Source organism: Pinus tabuliformis, chromosome 8 (genome assembly GCF_031772625.1).
Source record: "Pinus tabuliformis cultivar Carrire ecotype Pingquan chromosome 8, CPIR1, whole genome shotgun sequence".
NCBI lineage: Eukaryota > Viridiplantae > Streptophyta > Pinopsida > Pinales > Pinaceae > Pinus > Pinus tabuliformis.
In genome coordinates, this window is record NC_142294.1 from 2,009,832,876 (window position 1) to 2,009,850,378 (window position 17,503).

Here is a 17,503-nt window from a genome sequence, read left to right on the forward strand (position 1 = left end):
GGAGATGGGAGAGTAACGATGGAGGAGGGTAGATATGTCAGGGTGTCACGGAATGGACAGAGTCATGATAGCATGGAAAAGACGGGTAGGGAGGTGGAAAGGGAGATGGTCCATAAGAGACGAAGGAGGGGGGGAGATGTAAGCGAGAAGAGGTGGCAAAAAAGAAGGAACAGGAGAGGTGCATGGAGGAGAACGAGAAAGTTGGCAAAGAGACGACGAACACAGCACGAAGAAAGGGAGTGATTAGGAACCTGAAAGAGAGAGCAGGAAGTTAGGGGAGGAAATCATGGAGCAAGGAGACAATGGTCGAGGGAAGAAGCATGACCGTAGGAAGATGGACGACGAGCAAGGCAGAGGAAGGAAGACAAGGCCGAGGGGACCGAGAAGAAAAGGGAAAAGGCATAGCGGAGAGGGAAACAGAGGAGGAAATTCTCTCAATCCATGACGATTCAGAGGACGAGGTTGATATACTTGAATCAGATAAAGAGAAAGGAGCACCTGTGAATGAAAGTTTAGGTAGGAACAGAAAGTCAGGTAGGGCCAAGGCTATGAAAAGAGGAAGAGATGATGTAGGGGGCTACCAGGATCGGGAGGAAGGAGAGGATAATGGACGCTTGGCAGGGAGAAGAGGACGGCGCGGCAGGGGAGGACAGAGGAGAAGGGGAGGAGCTAGAGAGAAAAGCGGGCGAGGAAGAAGAGACAGAGGAGGAACGACAGAAGCTGGGGAGGCCAACGTAACAGGGACTGTCAGGAGGGGGAGGAAAGCGATAGGAAGGAAAGTGCAGGCCGCTGAAAGGGCTTACTGCGCGAATACTAATCCAAAAATCAGAAGGATTATCGAGCACCTGGAAGAGGAGTCAATGCAGGCTCAGTCGGAGTCGGAAATGGAGGATTGGGAGTATCTTCTCCCGGACCCGAGGAATACAAGTGGCCGAATGAATTTATATAAACAATCTCTGCACGTTTATTGGGTGATGAAGAGACTACTTGCCAGGGCTATGGAACAAGTAGCCATGGAAATGGCAGAATTATCCGAGGGGATTCCAAATCTGAAAAAGGAGCTAAGGAACATCCAAATTACCTTGCTCATGCAGGATAAGAAGATGGACAAAATTCAACAGCAGATACAAGCGAGTGGATCAGGAATCAAGAAGGAAAAGGAGCAACAGGCAGGCACAGTAAACCAACAGGAGAAGGCATGATTAATATAGGTTTTTATAAAATCTCTCTCTAGTTACAGCTAGCTATCTGTAGGACTTTTGTTTAGTTTAATATGCAGTCAAAAAATAGTTTTAATAGCTGTAGGGATGATGTATATAAAGCTTGGAAAGATAGACTGAGAACCTATTATTTTTGGCTTCCTATTAAAAACTTAAGGTGGTCAAGAAACCCGGTTTCCCCTTGGGGCGGGTTGAGATCTCCACAAGCATGTAGTGATTTCAGATTATGGTAATAGAAAAAAAAAGGACTCTCCTCAGCTTACAAAAAAAAAAAGAGGGGTTAATATTCATAGGGTATAATGTTATCCATAAGGTTTATAATATTAATCCTAGGGTTAAATATAACTCCCTTGGGTTTATAATCATAGTCAACCATGCACAACCATGGCCCAAGGTCACATTATTACATATATTGTCTCAATATGAAGATTAATCATTGTCAACAATGGTCAAATGTCACCTTGTGACGAAAGTTGTCTCAAAATGAAAATCAACCATCGTAAAACATGATCAATCATGTCTATTTTAGGGTTTATATACCTTGGGTTTATAATATTTATCCATTGGTTTGAATATTATTCGCTTCAACTTTTAGTATTAATCCCTTGGGTTTATAATATCAATCTCTTGGATTTATTAATCTAAGGATTCATGTTCCTAGGGTATAATATTGTTCATAGGGTTTATAATAGTAATATTTAGGTTTAATATAAATCAATTAGGTTTAATTAATAACAATAACAATATTTATATTTAATGCACAATATTTTTATTAATAAATATATAATTAACATTATTTATGTTAATAAAGCAATATATTATTAATAATGAATTAACTAATAATGAACACTATTGTATTTGAAGGTTCATATAAATTTATATAAATATTATTTTTGATGTATATTTATAAATGTGGTTGATATATGACTTGTCTTTAGTGTGACTTTTTGGACTTTCAGGTGCGTGAACGGGGCACGAGGTGAAATCTTGATTTGTGTTATTTAAACTAGATTTTTTATTGTATATATGGATTCAACACCCTCAAAAACCGCTAGAGCACTTGGATTGTGCATAGGTTACCCATCAAACTTCCGATTTCGATAATTTCGTGTCTGACTTTTAGAGAAATTAGACCAAGAAAACCCATGGGAAAAGCTTCCAAAAAGTCTCACTAAAAACAAAGATATTCCTATAGCCTTTCATTAAGCACATTTATTAATGTGGTTGTGCTACTTTTAATTGAGATTGTAACCCTTGACTTCATGGCTTCCAATTCCCATCACAATAAGGATAGATCAATGACTCCAAAGATATTGGCTTCAAATAATGGTTGTCCATCTAAAAAAATACTTAAAAGTCAACCTCTTTATATCAACCTCCACTGGATATTGAGAAACAAGATTGAAATACTATTAAAATATAATACAATTAAGAAAGAACCAAATGAGAATGTGAAATAGTAAATAGTGATATTCTTATATTGTATTATAGTGTATTATTTTATTATGAGAGAAAGTCTTCTCATCACTAAAATAGTTTTCAAAACAAAATAGAATACATCCATTTCATTATTTTATTTTGAATGAAAGTCAACAAAATTCCATTTCATTATTTTATTTTGAATGAAAGTCTTATTTTTACTAAAATAGTTTTTGAAACAAAATAGAATACATCCCTTCCATCATATAATTGGAAATTCTATCCCTTTCATCATATAATTGAAATATATTTTGATAATTGTTTCCTTTCCTAAATTAAATTCTAAAATACTTCTAGGAATATATTATATTTAACCAAATTAAATACTATATTATATTTATCCCTGATGTTACTAATCACAATGATAGGATGTAATGAGCGTCAAATAGTGAAGTCTTGTAGCAGGCGTAGGGCAGGGCCTATTGGCAGTAATGCTATTAATGCCATGCTCACTACTCTGGAAAAGAATGTAGATTCCGCACCTGATTACAACTACAGGACATCGCTTAGGCTTTCATCGAGAACCGTTATCTACGGGCAAGCATTCTGCGCTGGTGATTATTATAACAGTTCGTGCGAAAAGTGCGTTCTTATCGTCGCCAATATTTGCCGGGTCGTTTGCCCCGGATCCTATTTTTGTGAAATGAATATGGTTGACAACTGTTACATCCGCTACGATGATCGCCCATTTTAGTATCAATTACTCCAAAAAAACATCTAATATTTAGATTATTTAGATAAAAACTCCAGGACTTTCTTTAATGATAGTTTCTAGGTTAGGTTCTACAATGCAGTAGTTTTCCAATGTAAGATCTAGTTAGAGTTTCCATGTTAATTTTATGTTTTATGATTTAGTTTTTATAAGATTATTCAGTTAGTTAGATAATAATCGTTTTTGTTGTCTGTGGGATCAATTTTTTTTCATAAATAAACAAATTATTGTGTACTTAACTATTCCATTTGTATCAACTGACTGTTTCAGTTTTCACTGTAAGCTTTGTTTTCATTGTAAGATTTGAGTTGCAGACAAGCTAATTTGTGTGGGGTTTAGTAAATCTAGATTTCGAATTTCATAGAGAAAAAGGGTTGAATATCAAGGATTAATATTTTTCTCCAAGTTAGTTATGATATTTTAATTGATTTCTTTCAAATTGATCAATTAAAGAAAATGTCATATCACACTACTACACATTAGGGGTGTTTAAGACAATTTTTGGGTAAATTGTCTCAACTTGAGACCACAAAAAAACTTGTCTTAAACAAATGTCTGTATAAAGTCAATATATTACACAAACATTAATGTCTCTTATCAGACAATTTCATTTTTGTCACTCCAAAGACAATAGTTGGGATTAAAGACATATTGTGTTTATATAGATCATAAGTATTTAATCCTAGATATTGTGTCTCTACAGAAAATATATATATATATATATATATATATATAAAGTAATAGAATATCACTTTTGTCTCTTTAGATACAATATAAAACAATAAATATAGAAAAATATCTCACCATTGAAATAAATCAATATGAAAAATATGTAATTTAAAAATAAAATATAATCTCACTAGTTAATTCATGTTAGGGAAAAGTGGGATCTAACCACCAACTTCATGCTTATAATGCAGGTATTTTTCCATTAAGCTCACCCTCTAAAAAATTATGTGAGTTATAGCAATCCTTGAAATTGCATATATAAGCATTGATTAAAAAAAAAATGATCAACACATAATGGCACAACCTTTATAAATCTATAATCATGCAGCACTTATTTAATAAAAAATAACTCAAAGAAGTTAGCTAAATTTCACATCTTTGTAGCATGACCCACATAACAAGCTAATAATACACAATAATCTACAAACAATTTAATGTAGTCCTAAAGTGAAAAGTAACTGGAATTCACCCAAGTTGTTAATATATTGCCACAACAATTAACTTTCTTCATAGATTTTGTCAATAAAGAAATACAAAAAAGAGTCCCAAAAAGGCTTCAAAATTCTCATTGACACCATTACCACTTGGTTTCATTGATTGCAACAAAATGAATAGTTCTTTTAACTCATTTGAACACTCATGTTTGTATGAAAAGCTCATTTAGCGAACCAAATAGCTCCTTTAGACCAACTTATGCTCCTCCTTGCCATGTCTATATGAGAACCTCTATTTTGCATCTATCAACTCATTTTCATATAAAAATGAAAACAGTGAAATCTCCCATTCATAATATTAGATCCAAATTAATTTAATATGAAATATTAAATTCATCTTAATTAATTTTCTTAAATAACCCCTTGTGTAGTTTTGGGTAAATCTTGCATATTCTTGTCTCCTGCTAGGGCTATTGCTATCACTGGAACTACTCAGAAGTATGTGATGGGGAGGATCATGTGCCAAATATTTTTCAATATTGGGCTTGAATTTAGCTGGAATTTCTTTTCCCTGAATAGGGAAGGGGCCATATTGAATTATTATTTGGGTGCCCACTACATCCCACCTATATTCCCACCTATATGAAGTCCAAAAACAAGTATCAAAAGTTTTGATAGATCACCATTAACAATAAACAAGAAGTCCACCACCATATCTCCTCCTTGCAATATCTTCATATATGCTTCTCCTTACAGTCAAGTGTTTTCACCAGTATATTATTCATTTGTTGAAAACATTGTACTTCTAGAAATATTTCATTATATTTGTGAAAGGCCTCCCAAATCTATCCAAATAACTACAAAATCTAATGCCTGAAATTCTACAACTATCATGAAGGCATACTGACATAATTTCTACAACTATCATTAAGGCATTCTAACCTAATTTCTACAACTATCATAGATCATCCTTCTTATATATCTCTTCAGTCTATTCATAGCCAACAAGGAATTGACGATCCCCTTATCTAATGATATCGATTTCATCTATTTCTATAAAATATTCACTCAACTTTCATAGTCAAATAACCAAAATTTTCACTTGCAAGAACAACAATTTTGTAAATGGATAATTTTAAGTTCTTCTCCCGTGCCCTAATTTCCAAGATTATAGGAAATCTTAACTCATGAATTTATGAGTTAATATATAAAATAAATACTTACCACCAATTTTCAGTGGTTCTTGAATTACATTTGGAAAGAGTATCACTTTCCCAGTTACTTGTTTTCTTTGATGTAGATTGGGTGATTCTTTTTAGGAAGAGAAGGGCTTTCTTTGATGTAGATTGGGTGATGCCTTTTAGGAAGAGAAGGGCTTGTCCGGCAGAAACACTTAATTGCATGACTCAAGCCACCAACACTAGGGTTGGTGTTGGAAGGCATTGTGACTATACCGAAAAGGGAATTGTCAAAATTAGTAATTATTTTTCTCTGCAATCCATTAGGTGGAATGGAAATTGCATTTATAAAATGATGAATGTCATTTTCCTTTGCATACCTTGAAGGGTTCAATATCTCCCAATGATTTTTCACATCTAGGTTCCATGCGACAAATGAATATTTGATAGATAAACATAAGTGTGAATACATTGAATGAGCTTTCTTTGGAAATAATTCACTTATTTCTTCATGCCCTTGATACTCTACCAAAGATTTTGGTGTCTAACCCCACTACAATATGTTTTATTCATGTCTTCTACATGGTCCAGAAGATACTTCAATACCTTTGTCAATCCATCACTAATGGACATCACTAATGGAAACATGGAGGGTTTTGTTCCAATCTCCATTTGTTGCATTTATATCTGCCCCATAACTTAGTAAATCGTTCAACATATCCAAATCCTTATTTTGTGTAGCAATGCAGAGGAAACTGCCAACAATATCATACTCAAGATTTGCACCATTGTCACAAAGTAATGCGTCAAGTGGTTTATGTTGGCCGAAGAAAACTTGTGGTTTATGTTGGCCCAATATTGCTTCGCATGGAAGAAAACTTTCGTCTTCATCTGTTAGGTTTATAAAATGTTAAATATAATTTGGTCAGATTATTCATTTTATTAACGGTTGCAACAATTTGAAATTTAAAAAAGATGTTGATTTCACTCAACTTTAGATAAAAAAATTAGAACAAATATTTATAGATATAGTTTTTTGGGATTCAACTCCGTTACATAAGTCATTCATCTATGACTATTTCCATGAGAGGTAGTCATAACTCACTAATTTATCATGATTTCTGAATAGTCCACTTAGCACTCATTGCATCACATGATGCTCACAAGGGTGAAGAATTGGGATTGAAACTAGTGAAATAAATCACATAGCATCCATCATAACTTCCAGGGCTTGCACCTAGTAACGAGGACTTTGAGTGAGATCACCAATCCCATATCACCTTTGTCTCAAGCGAAGTTAACTCTGGAGTTTTCCCCACAAACAAGCCCACTTAATTTGCTACCCCCTTTGTAAAACCTTAGCAAGTATTGTGCCTCCTCATCCATTCAAGTAGAGTTCCCTTCACTCTTTTGAATTAAGTATTGCCAGTTGTCGTTATATAGAGATCATTTTTTGGGATTCAACCCCTTTAATTAAGTGAGCCATCTATGACCATTTCCATGAGAGGTAGTCCTAACCTACTAATTTCTCATGATTTTGAATAGTCCACTTAGCACTCATTATATCAAGTGATGCTCACACGAGTGAAGAAGTGGGATTGAAACTAGTGAAATAAATCACACAACGTCAATCATCACTTTGGGCAAGCCCCGGTAACTAGGACTTCCCCTGAGGTCACCCATCCTAGATTGCCTCTTGCTCGAGTGCACTTAACTATAGACTTTTACAGACAATCAAGCCCACTTAGCTTGCTACCCCATTTGCAAAACCTTAGCAAGTATTGTGCCTCATGAAGCATTCAAGTAGGGTTCCCTTTACTCTTTTGAATTAAGTATGAGGGGTTTTTACAGTGCATTAGACAGATATCATTTTTTGGGATTCAATTACATTAAGTAGGTCATTCATCTATGACCATATCCATTAGAGGTAGTCGTAACTCACTAATTTCTCATCATTTTTTAATACTCCACTTAGCATGCATTGCATCGGGTGATGCTCACATGGGTGAAGAAGTGGGATTGAAACTAGTGAAATAAATCACATAGCGACAATAATCACTTCCAGGGCTTGCACCAAGTAACCAAGACATCCAATGAGGTCACCCATCCCATATCACCTCTCGCTCAAGCACACTTAACTGTGGAGCTTTCCCCACAAATAAGCCCAGTTAGCTTGCTACACCATTTGCAAAACCTTAAAAAGCATTGTGTATCCTACACCATTCAAGTAGAGTTCATTCACACTTTTAAATTAAATATTGGGGGTTTTCATAGTGCATTATATAAATATCATTTTTTGGGATTCAACTGCATTAAGTAAATGAGTTATCTATGACCATTTCCATGAAAGGTAGTGGTAACTAACTAATTTCTCATGATTTTTGAATACTCCACTTAGCACTCATTGAATCAACTCATGCTCACAAGGTGAAGAAGTGGGATTGAAACTAGTGAAATAAATCGCATAGCACCAATCATCACTTCTGGGGCTCGCACCGAGTAACCAGGACTTCTCATGAGGTCACCCATCCTAGATTGCCTTTATCTCAAGCATGCTTAACTCTATATTTTTCCACACAACCAAACCCACTTAGCTTGTTACCCCATTTGCAAAACCCTAGCAAGTATTGTGCCTCATGAACCATTCAAGTAGAGTTCCCTTCACTCTTCTGAATTAAGTATTGGGTGCTTTCACAGTCCATTATATAGATATCATTTTTTTTGGATTCAACTGTGCTAAGTAAGTCATTCATATATGACCATTTCCATGAGAGGTTGTTGTAACTCACTAATTTCACATGATTTTTTAATATTCCACTTACCACTCATTGCATCAAGTGATGCTCAGAGGGGTGACGATGTGGTATTGAAACTAGTGAAATAAATCATATAGCATTACTCATCACTTCCAAGGCTTGCAACTAGTAACCAAGACTTCCTGTGTCGTTACCCATCGTAGATCGCCTCTCGCTCAAGCGTGCTTAGCTGTGAATTTTTCCCCACAATCAATCCCACTTAGCTTGCTACCCCATTTTCAATACCTTAGCAAGTATTGCTCCTCATGAACCATTCAAGTAGAGTTCCCTTCACTCTTTTGAATTAAGTATTGGAGGTTTTCGTAGTGCATTATATAGATATTATTTTTTGGTATTCAACTCTATTAAGTAAATCATTCATCTATGACCATTTCCATCAGAGGTAGTGATAACTCACTAATTTCTCATCATTTTTTGAATAGTCCACTTCACACTCATTACATCAGGTGATGCTCATAGGGGTGAAGAAGTGGGATTGGAACTAGTGAAATAAATCACATAGCGTCAATCATCACTCACATGGCTTGCACCCAGTAACCAGGACGTCGAGTGAGGTCACCCACCCAATATCACCACTAACTCAAGTGCACTTAACTGTGGAGTTTTTCCAACAAATAGGCCCACTTAGCTTGCTACCCCATTTGGAAAACCTTCGCAAGTATTGTGCCTCCTAAACCATTCAAGTAGAGTTCCCTTCACTCTTTTGAATTAAGTATTGGGGGTTTTTGCAGTGCATTATATAGATATCATTTTTTGGGATTAAATCGCATTAAGTAAGTTAGTCATCTATACCCATTTCCATGAGAGGTTGTTGTAACTAACTAATTTCTCATGATTTTTTAATAGTCCACTTAACACTGATTGCATCGAGTGATGCTCATAGGGGTGACGAAGTGGTATTGAAACTAGTGAAATAAATCATATAGTGTCACTCATCACTTCTGGGGCTTGCACCTTGTAACCAAGACTTCCCATGTGGTTACCCATCTCAGATCACCTCTCGCTCAAGTCTGCTTATCTGTGATGTTTTCCCCACAATCAATCCCACCTAGCTTGTTACCCCATTTTCAAAACCTTAGCAAGTATTGTTCCTCATGAACCATTCAAGTAGAGTTCCCTTCACTCTTTTGAATTAAGTATTGGGGGTTTTCGTAGTGCATTATATAGATATTATTTTTTGGTATTCAACTGCGTTAAGTAATTCATTCATCTATGACCATTTCCATGAGAGGTAGTCGTAACTCACTAATTTCTCATCATTTTTGAATGGTCCACTTAGCACTAATTGCATCGAGTGATGCTCATAGGGGTGAAGAAGTGGGATTGGAACTAGTGAAATAAATCACATAGTGTCAATCATCACTTCCAGGGCTTGCACCCAATAACCAGGACTTCCAGTGAGGTCGCCCATCCCATATCACCACTAACTCAAGCGCACTTAACTTTGGAGTTTTCCCCAAAAATAGGCCCACTTAGCTTGCTACCCCATTCGCAAAACCTTTGCATGTATTGTGCCTCCTGAACCATTCAAGTAGAGTTCCTTTCACTCTTCTGAATTAAGTATTGGGGGTTTTCGTAGTGCATTATATAGATATCATTTTTTGGGATTCAATTGCATTAAGTAAGTGAGTCATATATGACCATTTCCATGAGAGGTAGCCGTAACTAACTAATTTTTCATGATTTTTGAATAGTCCACTTAGCATTCGTTGCATCAAGTGATGCTCACAGAGGTGTAGAATTGGGATTCAAACTAGTGAAATGAATCACATAGTGTCAATCATCACTTCCGAGGCTTCCACTCGGTAACTAGGAATTCCTGTGGGGTCACCCATCCGAGATTGCCTCTGACTCAACCGCACTTAACTGTGGAGTTTTCCCCTCAATCAAGCCCACTTGGCTTGCTACCCCATTTGAAAAACCTTAGCAATTATTATGCCTCATGTACCATTCATGTAGAGTTCCCTTCACTCTTTTGAATTAAGTATTGGGTTCCTTCGCAGAGAATTATATAGATATGATTTTTTTGGGATTCAACTGCATTAAGTAAGTCATTCGTTTATGACTATTTCCATCAGAGGTAGCCGAAACTGAGTAATTTCTCATGATTTTTGAATAGTCCACTTAGCGCTCATTGCATTGGGTGATGCCCACAAAGGTAAAGAAGTTGAATTGAGAGTAGCTTTAATCATCTCTTCTGGGTATTGCACCCGACAACCAGGACATCCTGTGTGGTCACCCATTTGAGATCGCCTCTTGCTCAAGCATGCTTAACTGTTGAGTTTTACCCACGATCAAGCCCACTTAGCTTGCTACCCCATTTGCAAATCCTTAGCAAGTATTCTACCTCATGAACCATTCATGTAGAGTTCCCTTCACTCTTTTGAATTAAGTATTGGAGATTCATGAGGCACAATAATTAAATGGAACTCTACTTGAATGGTTCATGAGGCACAATAATTGCTAAGGTTTTTCAAATGGGGTAGCAAGCTAAGTGGGCTTGATTGTGGGGAAATCTCCATAGTTAAGCGCACTTGAGCCATAGGCAATTTGGGATAGGTGACCTCACGGGAAGTCTTGGTTACCGGGTGTAAGCCCCGGAAGTGAGGATTGACTGTATGTGATTTATTTCGCTAGTTTCAATCCCAGTTCTTCACCAATGTGAGTATCAACTGATGCAACGAGTGGTAAGTGGACTATTCAACAATCATGAGAGTGAGTTACGACTAACTCTCATGGAAATGGTCAGAGATGAATGACTTACCTAATGCAATTGAATCCCAAAAAATGATATCTATATAATGCACTGCGAAACCCCCCAATACTTAATTCCAAAGAGTGAAGAGAACTCTGCTTGAATGGTTCATGAGGCACAATACTTGTTAAGGTTTTTCAAAAGGGGTAGCAAGCTAACTGGGCTTGATTGTGGGCAACACTCCACAGTTAAGTGCACTTGACCCAGAGGCGATCTATGATGGGTGACCTCACAGGAAGTCCTGGTTACCGGGTAAAAGCCATGAAAGTGATGATTGACACTATGTCATTTATTTCACTAGTTCCAATCCCAGTTATTCACTCCTGTGAGCATCACCTAGTGAAATGAGTGGTAATTGGACTATTCAATAATCATGAGAAATTACTGAGTTACGACTACCTCTCATGGAAATGGTCATAGATGAATGACTTACTTAACGGAGTGGAATTCCAAAAAATGATGTCTATATAATGCACTATGAAAACCCCTAATACTTAATTCAAAAGAGTGAACGGAACTCTACTTGACTCGTTCATGACGCATGATACTTGCAAAGGTTTTGTAAATGGGGTAGTAAGCTAAGTGAGCTTGATTGTGGGATTTTTGGTGGGGAAAACTCCACAATCAAGCACACTTTAGCCAGAGTCAATCTGGGATGGGTGACCTCACAAGAAGTCCTGGTTACCAGGTGCAAGCCTCGAAAGTGATGATTGATTCTATGTGATTGGTTTCACTATCTTCAGTTCCACTTCTTCACCCTTGTGAGCATCACTCAATGCAATGAGTGCTAAGTGGAATTTTCAAAAATCATGAGAAATTAGTCACTTATAAATACCTCTCACGGAAATGGTCATATATGAATGACTTACTTAACGCAGTTGAATCCCAAAAATTGATATCTATATAATGCACTGCGAAAGCCCCCAATACTTAATTCAAAATAGCGAAGGGAATTGTACTTGAATGATTCATGAGGCACAATACTTGCTATGGTTTTACAAATGGGGTAGCAAGATAAGTGGGCTTGATTGTGGGGAACACTCCAGAGTAAAGCGTGCTTGAGCCAAACGCACTCTTGGATGGGTGACATCACAGGAAGTCGTGATTACCAGGTACAAGCCATGAAAGTGATGATTGATGCTATGTCATTTATTTCACTAGTTTCAATCCCACTTCTTCAGCCTTGTGAGCATCACCCGATGCAATGAGTGCTAAGTGGACTATTCAAAAATCATTAGAAATTAGTCAGTTACAACTACTTCTCATGGAAATCGTCATAGATGAATGACTCACTTAGCGTAGTTGAATTCCAGAAAATGATATCTATATAATGGACTTCGAAAACCCCTATGAACAATGCAGGTTTATTCATGAGACACTGGGAAGACAGATATAACCCTGATCAAGAAAAGATGTTAGCAGCACCTGTCTGGGTCCGATTATTCGGCCTACCAATAGAGTTCTGGGACCCTGAAATCCTGGAGGGGATTGGAAATACAATAGGGTCTTTTGTCAAAGTATCGGAATCTACAAAGAGAGGAAGATATACATCCTACATAAGAATATGTGTATACATGAACATATCAGATCCCTTGCCGGAATACATAGAGCTAGAATACCATGATGAAATATGGCAACAACCAATGGATTACGAACATATACCTTTCAGGTGCAGAAGGTGCCATGAATACGGACATCTCTTTAAACAATGCCCTCTGAACGCTGGAGAGGAAACAACAAGGAAGGCTGAAGCAGAAAGGGGAAGGACAGAGGAAACAGAAAGAGAAAATGAAGGATTCCAGGAAATCCAAAGAAAAAGGAGATTCAGTAAAGAACCGGTAAGTAAACCACAAAACCCTAAATCTGCATCAATAGAATGTCAAAATAAGTTTAGTATACTATAGGAAGAAGAAGGAGAAATGGAAATGGAATGAAACAAAGAAGTAGACAATGAATCTACCAAAGGAATAATGGAAAAGGAATTAATTCAAGCGATCACAGAAAAAGCAGGAACAGAGGAGAATGCAGATACAGAGCAAACACAGATGGAGATCGATCTACAAAAGGAGAATGGTAATGATGAGGAACAAGTAATGAAGAAGCTACGATAGGATTGGAGAAACTTGGACGAAAGTTTTATACCAGAAGAGAAAAAACAACTTTATAAAGAAATGTTTCAGAAATACAAGGAGAAAAAAGAAGCCCATATGGAAAACCCTATGGAACAAGCAAGATTACAGGAAACACAAAATATAGGAATGGGTAGTTCTGGAAAAGGAAGCAGGAAAATAGGAAGGAGACCAATGCGTGAAACAATACAGATGGTAGGGGAAACTTTAGTAAACTCAGGAAGAGTCATACCTCTCTCAGAGGTATTTCAACAACACTCAAAAAGTTCTAAATGATTGTAACAAGCTGGAACATCAGAGGTCTCAACAGTAAAGGAAAACAGAGATATATAAAGGAAAGGATGAAGAAAGACAAAAATAACATAATGATATTGCAAGAAACTAAGCTCAATGCTTAAAAATTGGAAGAAATGATGTGAAGAAACAAAATACAATATGAAGTTATGGCACAAGATGCAACTAGCACAGCTGGAGGATTGCCAATACTTTGGAATCCAAAAGAAGTAGAAGCTAAAGATTGGGTCAGTCTCCCTAGAATCCTTTCAATAGCATTTAGACTGATAGGGACTGTAGAATGGGTGCTCATCACTGGAGTTTACGGACCTCACATCCCAAGGGAACAAAAAATCTTCCTAAAGGACCTGCAAACTACTCGTAGACTTCTTCCTGGGATCCCATGGATTGTAGGAGGGGACTTTAATATGATTAAAGCCCTAGAAATAAAAAAAAGGAGGGAAAAGCAGACCAGATCAGGATATGGAAGCTTTCAGTGAAATGATAACAGAGCAAAGACTAGTAGACGTCCCTACAATAAATGGAGTATACACGTGGAACAACTGGAGGGGAGGCATAAATCAAATAGCATCCAGGTTGGATAGATTCTTAGTTTCAGAACAGATCTTAAATGGAGATGTATTTATAGAGGCAAAGATCTTATCAGCCTTCGGCTCGGACCATTGGCCTATTAGACTAGAAATAGATATAAAAAAGAATCCTCACAAGAGACCTTTCAGGTTTGAGGCCTTTTGGCTTAGAAACAACGAGTTCATAACAAAGGTTGAGGAATGGTGGACCAACAGTCAGCAAAGAGGAAGAAATAAGATGCATACCTTTCAGCTAAAGCTCAAGGAACTCAAAGGGAAAATCAAAAAATGGAACAAGGAAGATTTTGGAAACATCTTTCAGGAGCAGTAGAGACTAGAAGGGAAAATGGAAGAACTGCAACAAAAAATCATAACAGAAGGACAAAGTGAGGAGAAGAGCATAGAAGAAGGAACTTTGATCAGTCAACTAAAAGAAAGGAGAAAGCAAGAAGAGATCTTATGGAGACAAAAATCCAGGGTAAATTGGCTTCAGGTGGGTGAGAGAAACACAAAATTTTTCCACCAAGCTATGGTTCAACATAGAAAAAGGAACATAATCTTCTCCATTTTAAACAGTGAAGGGAAAAGAGTCAAAAAACATGAAGAAACGAAACAAGTTTTAGTAGACTATTACAAAGAAATGCTAACAAAACCAGGATCAACAGAAATGAGGCTATAGAAAGAATTTGCAATGAAATCCAAAAGATGGTAACCAAAGACCAGAATAAAGCCCTGATGAGAGCAGCAATGCTAGAAGAAGTAGAGGAAATTGTAAAAGGAATGAAGAGAAACAAGGCACATGGACCTGATGGATACACGGTGGAGTTTTATCAAGCAAGTTAGGACACGAAATTCTAGAGGTGGTGGAGGAGTCGAGAATGCAGCAAAAGGTATGGCCAAGTCTTAACTCTACGCTATTTATTCTCATTCCTAAATCGGCCAAAGCAGAGAATGCCCAAGGTTTCCGCCCAATAGCTCTTTGTAATGTTATTTATAAAATTATTGCAACCCTAATAGCAAAAAGATTGAAGGCTATCCTGGTGAACATTATATCCCCAAAACAAACTGGTTTCATAGAAGGGAGACAAATCCTCGATGGGCTAGTGGTAGCCCAGGAGGTAATCCATTATCGAAAGGAAAAAAAAGAGAAAGGAATGATGATAAAGTTGGATTTTTCAAAAGCTTATGACCGCCTCAACTGGAACTTTCTTAAAGAAACGCTCAGGGCTTTTGGTTTCAGTAACAGATGGATTGAATGGATCTACAACATGATAGCAACTCCAAGCTTCTCTATCATTCTGAATGATACCCCCACAGAGACTTTCAAGGCTACGAGAGGATTAAGACAGGGAGATCCCCTGTCTCCCTTCCTGTTCATCATGGCGGTTGTTGGACTAGGAAGATACATTAAAAAAGAATTGAGGGAAAGAAAGATAAAGGGACTCAGGTTATGGGGAGATAATATGCCTATCACCCATCAGTTGTTCGTGGACGATATAATGCTATTCAGCGAAGTATCACTAAGGGAAGTTAGAAGAATAAAAAGGATCTTGGATATGTTTGTAGAAGCATCAGGTATGGAAATCAATAAAGACAAGTCTTGCACTTTTATCTTTAACACTCTAGAATCAATAAAAATTCACTTAACCAGAACTTTAGGTTTCAGACTTGGAGAGCTCCCAACTAAATATCTAGGGAACTAACTTGCTTTAAACCCTACAAGAGTATCAAACTAGTATCATACTATTGACAAACTCAAGAGTAGACTGGAAAGCTGGTCCCTTAGAATGCTCAATATAGCAGGAAGAATTGTCCTCTTGAAATCAATTCTCCAGGCCATTCCAATATACCCAGTGATGGCAGCTCCCAAAGGAATCTGTAGTAAAATAAAGGAAATTCTCTGGAAATTCTTATGGGGAGGTCCCAAACAGGATAAGAATATCAAGACACAAAGAAGAAGGAGGCCTGGGAATCAGGGACCTGAAATTCTGAATCAAGTCCTAGGGGGTGATTTTAGGGGCGAATGTTCGCCCTTTGGCGAAATTAAGGGGTTTTAAATTTTTAGTGGGCAATTATTTTGTATCATAGTACATTTTTACAAATCACCTCAAATAGCCCACCTTCTTTTAAGGGAGAGGGTAAAACAGGTAAATTTAGCCCTTGAAAATAGGAGTTACAACCTTCCATTCGCCCATTTTCAAGAATAGGTTTTATTTAAGTGAATCCATTCGCCCATTTTCAAGAATAGTTTTTATTTAAGTGAATCCTATGGGCCAAAAGCCCAAATACCATATTTATAAAAGAGGTATGGTAAATTAATAAAAATATAAATAAATGAGAAGTATGGTAAATAAATAAAACGTCTTTTTATACTTACTCAAAAGGTATGGTAAATAAGTAAAAATATAAATAAACTAGACACATGGTAAATAAATAAAACCTCTTTTTGTAATTAGTCCATAACCCTTGTTCTATTTATGAAGGCTCAAGAAAGAGGTTTTATTTAAGTGAATCCTATGGGCCAAATACCATATTTGTAAAAGAGGTATGGTAAATTAATAAAAATATAAATAAGCGAGAGGATATGGTAAACAAATAAAACCTTTTTTTATATTTACTCCATAAGTCACCCTATATTTACGAACACTCAAAAAATGCGTTATATTTAGGTGAAACCTATGGGACAAATACCATGGACTAGATTGTTATTAATACAATGCAAAAAGACATTATTAACCCTAATATTAGTATTAATTAAAATAAAAATGGCACATGGTATTGACCCATGGTATTCACCAAAATGGCACATGGTATTGACCCATGGCATTCACCTGGAATGTAGCCTATTTAAATGGGGTAATTAAACCAGCATAGATCCATCTTTACTCTCGATCTACTAACCCCCGAGAGGTATCAAATATCGTGATATGCAAACTAACATAGAGTGAAAAAATATTTGATCCAATCAAGAGTAAAAATGGATGTTGTAATTTAATGTATGTTAAACATTTTAGCTTGGTTAAAATAAAAAATAAAATAAAAATCAACTATTAATTTTATTAATTTTTATGAATTACTAATAGTAATTTTTAAGCTCCAGGTTTATGATAACCCATGGTATTGACCCATGGTAATACCATGGTATTCATGTGAGCATAGACTATTTAAAGGGGAAATTCTATCATCTT

The 17,503-nt window shown here is 36.5% G+C and overlaps 1 pseudogene; it reads right to left on the reverse strand.

The window, feature by feature from the left end:
- Positions 1-5,598: 5,598 nt before the first annotated feature.
- Positions 5,599-13,008, reverse strand: LOC149244492 (putative potassium channel AKT5; annotated as a pseudogene).
- Positions 13,009-17,503: the final 4,495 nt, after the last annotated feature.